Source organism: Oncorhynchus clarkii, chromosome 20 (assembly GCF_045791955.1).
Source record: "Oncorhynchus clarkii lewisi isolate Uvic-CL-2024 chromosome 20, UVic_Ocla_1.0, whole genome shotgun sequence".
Lineage (NCBI taxonomy): Eukaryota > Metazoa > Chordata > Actinopteri > Salmoniformes > Salmonidae > Oncorhynchus > Oncorhynchus clarkii.
This window is the reverse complement of record NC_092166.1, coordinates 63,914,456-63,920,455: the sequence shown is the minus strand read 5'-3', so window position 1 is coordinate 63,920,455 and position 6,000 is coordinate 63,914,456. Positions and strand designations below refer to the sequence as shown.

The window sequence follows — 6,000 nt, the reverse complement described above, 5'->3', positions numbered from 1 at the left end:
TCTGTCCTCCACTCGTTACCTGTATTAATGGCACCTGTTTGAACTTGTTATCAGTATAAAAGACAACCTCCACAACCTCAAACAGTCACACTCCAAACTCCACTATGGCCAAGACCAAAGAGCTGTCAAAGGACGCCAGAAACAAAATTGTAGACCTGCACCAGGCTGGGAAGACTGAATCTGCAATAGGTAAGCAGCTTGGTTTGAAGAAATCAACTGTGCGAGCAATTATTAGGAAATCACTGATAATCTCCCTCGATCTGGGGCTCCACGCAAGATCTCACCCCGTGGGGTCAAAATGATCACAAGAACGGTGAGCAAAAATCCCAGAACCACACGGGGGGACCTAGTGAATGACCTGCAGAGAGCTGGGATCAAAGTAACAAAGCCTACCATCAGTAACACACTACGCCGCCAGGGTCTCAAATCCTGCAGTGCCAGACGTGTCCCCCTGCTTAAGCCAGTACATGTCCAGGCCCGTCTGAAGTTTGCTAGAGAGCATTTGGATGATCCAGATTGGGAGAATGTTATATGGTCAGATGAAACCAAAATATAACTTTTTGGCAAAAACTCAACTCGTCGTGTTTGGAGGACGAAGAATGCTGAGTTGCATCCAAAGAACACCATACCTACTGTGAAGCATGGGGGTGGAAACATCATGCTTTGGGGCTGTTTTTCTGCAAAGGGACCAGGACGACTGATCCGTGTAAAGGAAAGAATGAATGGGGCCATGTATCGTGAGATTTTGAGTGAAAACCTCCTTCCATCAGCAAGGGCATTGAAGATGAAACGTGGTCTTTCAGCATGACAATGATCCCAAACACACCGCCCGGGCAATGAAGGAGTGGCTTCGTAAGAAGCATTTCAAGGTCCTGGAGTGGCCTAGCCAGTCTCCAGATCTCAACCCCATAGAAAATCTTTGGAGGGAGTTGAAAGTCTGTGTTGCCCAGCATCAGCCCCAAAACATCACTGCTCTAGAGGAGATCTGCATGGAGGAATGGGCCAAAATACCAGCAACAGTGTGTGAAAACCTTGTGAAGACTTACAGAAAACGTTTGACCTATGTCATTGCCAACAAAGGGTATATAACAAAGTATTGAGATAAACTTTTGTTATTGACCAAATACTTATTTTCCACCATAATTTGCAAATAAATTCATAAAAAATCCTACAATGTGATTTTCTGGATTTTTTTCTTCTAATTTTGTCTGTCATAGTTGAAGTGTACCTATGATGAAAATTACAGGACTCTCTGGTCTTTTTAAGTGGGGGAACTTGCACAATTGGTGGCTGACCAAATACTTTTTTGCCCCACTCTATGTCTGTAACAGTTTGGGTCTAGAGTGTCACCCCCTTTGAAGAGGGGGATGACCACGGCAGCTTTCCAATCTTTAGGGATCTCAGACAATACGAAAGTGAGGTTGAACAGGCTAGTGATAGGGGTTGCAACAATTGCAGCTGATAATTTTTTGACAGTTTGACAGTGATGAGTGATAAATTGACAGTGATGAGTGATAAAGATAAGTAAATAAATAATTAAAGGGATCAATGTAAATTGTCTGGGTAGCCCTTTGATTAACTGTTCAGCAGTCTTATGGCTTGAGGGTAGAAGTTGCCTTTTGGTCCCAGACTTGGCACTCCGATTGTGCCATTCAAGAAGCGCTTCTACTTTTTCTTCTTGTTGCTCGTTAGTATGTGCTTTTTCCCTGTTGTTGCTCTACTGTTGACATCATGTTCATAGAATCTAGTGATTTTCTCTTATGTGGCAATGCTAATTATGTTACACTGATTTTCCCTGGAGTATTGAAGACTTGTTGGCCTATTTTCATTTGCTCTTTGATCATGCCATACTTTCTCAGGATGTTGCCTGTGAGCATTTTTGAAGCCACTTGTTTGCACTCTGCATTTTTTGATACTTTTGCTTTAGCTCTGCAATGGTGGCATTTTGAAACAATTAAAATCCTTCTCAAGTTCTTCGGCGTTCCCTTCATTTGCTGTTTTGACTTTGTCTTAGGAGAATCTTGTCTCTCCATTTTCTTCATCAGTTGATCATACCTTTTTTTTCTCAGCTTTCTGTAAGTTTGATCAAGTTTGACATTTGTCATGCAATGAAATCTGTATGTTTTTAAGTGACCTCTTCCAACCTTTTTCCTTCCAGCAAGTATTTGACTTCTCATTCCTGTTGCAGATGATGAGGAAGGGGTATCAGGGCGTGCATCAAGGGCAGGTAAGTTAGGGGCAGGTATGTTGGCCTCATGTTCTGGCTGCAAGTCATCTGGTGACTGAGGTGGTGTGTCGCCTGAGAGGTAGGTTTCCATTGCAACTGTTCTCTTTAAAGTCTGTCTTCTATTCCATTGGTTACGTTTCCATTGTCATCTCTTGCTTCTCCGTTCTTGCTTTGTAAGCTCAGAGATAGATTTAACTTCTCCCATCTCTTTTTTCTTCCAGTATCTCTCCCCGTCTATTTGCAGATGTTCCAGGTATGGTATAGGATATTATTTAAATGTTGTTTCTGTCTGTATGTTTTTATGTGGCATCTTTTAAAAGCAAAGAAAAATAGTATTTAAGTTTTTAATTTGTGTTAAATTAATTTAAAGCATGATTAAATAAGCCTAAAGCAAAACAAAGTAAAAAGTAATAACATAATGGATTTTTTGTGAATACATAAAAGAAAACATAAATTAAACCCCAAATTAACGAAATTATAGCCTGTTTGACCCTATAACCTGCATATAACTGCGGGACTGCAGGTTATGAGTCAACCCGCGTATCACTAGCTACTTCATACAGTAAATTCCCCTTGCCAGCTTCGCCTCTGCTGATTCGATGATGGCCTCGTCATCAGTTTATGAGTAGCCCGCACCATTCTTCAGCGCCTACTCAAGCTCATTCTGCTGAAGCAGAACGCGCTAAACGTACTGTCCGGTTACAAGACCGGCTACTAGAACTCACAATACATCATGATACTTCATTATAATTACGGATTTTTGGGATTATCATAAAAAGTATGCTCTTTTAATCGCGTGAACGACTCTTAGTCTATTTGCCCAGGTAAGTTTTTCTTTACACTCAACTTTTTATTTTCCTCTCGTAGCCTCTCCTTTCATTAGGCTATTTGAATAAATATTAAGGCTATTAATTAGTCTTCTATAAATGCAATCTCTCAAATATCAATAGACTCTGTCAACTGAAAGTAAAGTATGGAGGAAAACTTTTTTGTTTAATGTTGTCTTGCTGTCTATTCACAATCAAGTCATCATATTTGATAACTGAAATTATGAGCCATAGGCTGCCGATGTATACGGTTCTATGACTCTGTAGCCTAGCTGTATCCTAACATGCACATTTGTTATTGTGGTAAAAGTTTTGAGGGTGACTGTCCATAGATCATTTGGCATGAAACATAATCTGTCCTGCATTATATTTAGGGTTGCTTGTGTTGCAATATATCACTGGTCTATGCTTAGGTCTTAGCAGATCAAAAATATTGTCCACAAATTATATGAATCTATCCTCTCCTGTATTTTTCGTTCTTGCTTACGCTCATCGGATGTTTTATGGGGGGAATCAGAACATTTACCATTGAGGATTCAACTATTCATTAAAATGACTTGTTTAACAGAACACCGTAGGGGAACCCCTGACTCACATATTGACAAGTTAATGACGCAGCCCCTGCTCCACATGTCAAGGGTAGCAACACCACATAACAGAGCTCTCATTACTCTGACCTCATTAGGGAGATACAGCCAATACAATTGATTGGAGAGCTTGTTAGCTTCACACACAAGGCAGATCAATGGAGAGAGCAGGCTCTGTGATAATAGCAATGTTTTCCTGGCGCTCTGCCTGCAACACCAGGCAGGTCTGATGGATCTACTCTTGTTCACGCATGGCTGCAGTAGACCTGTTTGACCATCGCATGCCTCTATTGATTTTTATTTTTCAATTTTGGCCTGCCACCGGCCTTACTCATGCATATTGTACCAGAATAACCAAGCAAACACCTAGAATCAGAACCTGATGATGAGGTATTGGAATATAGAGTTGGGGCATTCCTTCCCTGTTGGCCTCATCCAATGAGATTCCTTCATTTGAACTCTAGACATTTGTACCTGTGCCCCACATTCCTCCATGTGACCCGTGTCATTGACGCCAGAGTCTGAAGAGGAAGCGAGACACCCCACTCTCAGGTTTTGTTCTGGTTACATTGAAGTCAATGACCTAATCAGACCAGACCCAGATGCTATCGCATTGGTGTCTATGGGAGAGCCATCCCGTTAAGCGGACAGAAAATAATTCAATGGTAAACGGCCTGAGTGAACTATCTTCATTTATCCACCATCTTTGATTGACGCAACCAGGAAAGAGTTTAGTTTAGAAGGTGTGAACTCCCAGTATGGAGGAACTGTCTGTTTTAACACCTGAGGCTACTTGTTGTTGGTGTCTTGGTTGCCACACATAAAGAGTAGAGGATACATGACCTGTCATGTCACCAAATGGGCCTGACTCTTTACTTTCCTGACCCCCTCAAAGTCTGTCGACAACAGCATGGCAAATGACAAATGGAGAGAAAGAGGGGTAGAGAGAGAACAAGGGGGACTGGAGAGAACGCTGAAAGGAGGGAAAAGGAGGACAAAGGATGAAGGAAGGATAGATGCTTCAAGAGCCTATGGATGTTTGTTGAAAAAGCATAAAAAAAATGATTGGCTTAGGGGAAGTGTTGCTCTATTTTCCTTGGATTCAAATAGAGCACAGCTAAGGGGAAGATAAATTATTTGGATGTGGCGGGGGAGTGAAAAAATGCAGCCTTATCTTGTATGTTTGTTCACCTGGTTAACTTAGTTAGTGAGTATGGGACTTACAATAGGACCGGAGTTTGGAAAGGAGGAGAGGGGTCAAATGCTGGTTGGTATACCCAACAAAACATAATTCTGTATAAAATCCTGACTCATTCGATTCAATAAAAGATGATTGAGAGTACAGTACAGTATCTCTCCAGTCCATTGATCTAGCCATGTGTTTTTTTTTGCATGTGTGTGTGTGCCAGCTGTATCTCTCCAAACCATGAGATCTTCATACAGTACTGTAACACAGCCAGACTCAGAGAAGGAAAGCAGGATCAGACCTTAAGGTGTTTCTAATCAGGGATGTGGTTGGGTTCTTTTCTTCGCTCTCTGATGTGATGGTTGTAATGGAGAGAGAGAGTCCAGTGATATTGCTCCCAGGAATGTGTTCACACACACACACGGCTCCTATTAGAGCCTGGCTTCTCCGGTTTACAGTGTAGATGGCTTCTCCATCTACAGTACGTCCCAAATGGAACCCTATTCACTACATAGTGCACTACTTTTGACCCGGTCAAAAGTAATGACTTATATAAGTAATATGGTGCCATTTGGAATGTTACCATACCATACCTCACAGACCAGTCAGTGAACATCCACCATCCCTCACCTTGGCTCACAGGTATGGCAGCTACATGGTGGAGGGGGTGGATTGGATGGATGGTTCTGGGATGTAGCCTACCAGAGAGATATTCGGGAAACCCCCTTAATACTCAGCTTGTGTAATTTTGGAGTTTTGTGTTATGTTTAGCCAGTTGAATTACAGTCAAACAGAAACTATTATATAGTTACTACTTGGGTAGTGGCAGGAAAAGGAGTGGAAAAAATGTGGAATACAAACAAAAACAACTGTCAGTACCAGCTGCACAATGAAAACAACTGTCAGTACCAGCTGCACTATGAAAACAACTGTCAGTACCAGCTGCACTTTGAAAACAACTGTCAGTACCAGCTGCACAATGAAAACAACTGTCAGTACCAGCTGCACTATGAAAACAACTGTCAGTACCAGCTGCACTATGAAAACAACTGTCAGTACCAGCTGCACAATGAAAACAACTGTCAGTACCAGCTGCACAATGAAAACAACTGTCAGTACCAGCTGCACAATGAAAACAACTGTCAGTACCAGCTGCACTATGAAAACAACTGT

General features: G+C 41.8%; 1 protein-coding gene across 1 annotated transcript in view; it reads left to right on the top strand.

The window, feature by feature from the left end:
- Nucleotides 1-2,831: 2,831 nt before the first annotated feature.
- LOC139376710 (cdc42 effector protein 1-like) overlaps nt 2,832-6,000 on the top strand; it is a 29,052-nt gene continuing 25,883 nt past the window's right edge. Inside the window, exon 1 of the mRNA XM_071119583.1 lies at nt 2,832-3,051. The gene's annotated coding sequence lies outside the window, so the exon portion shown is untranslated. The remainder of the gene's footprint in view (nt 3,052-6,000) is intronic.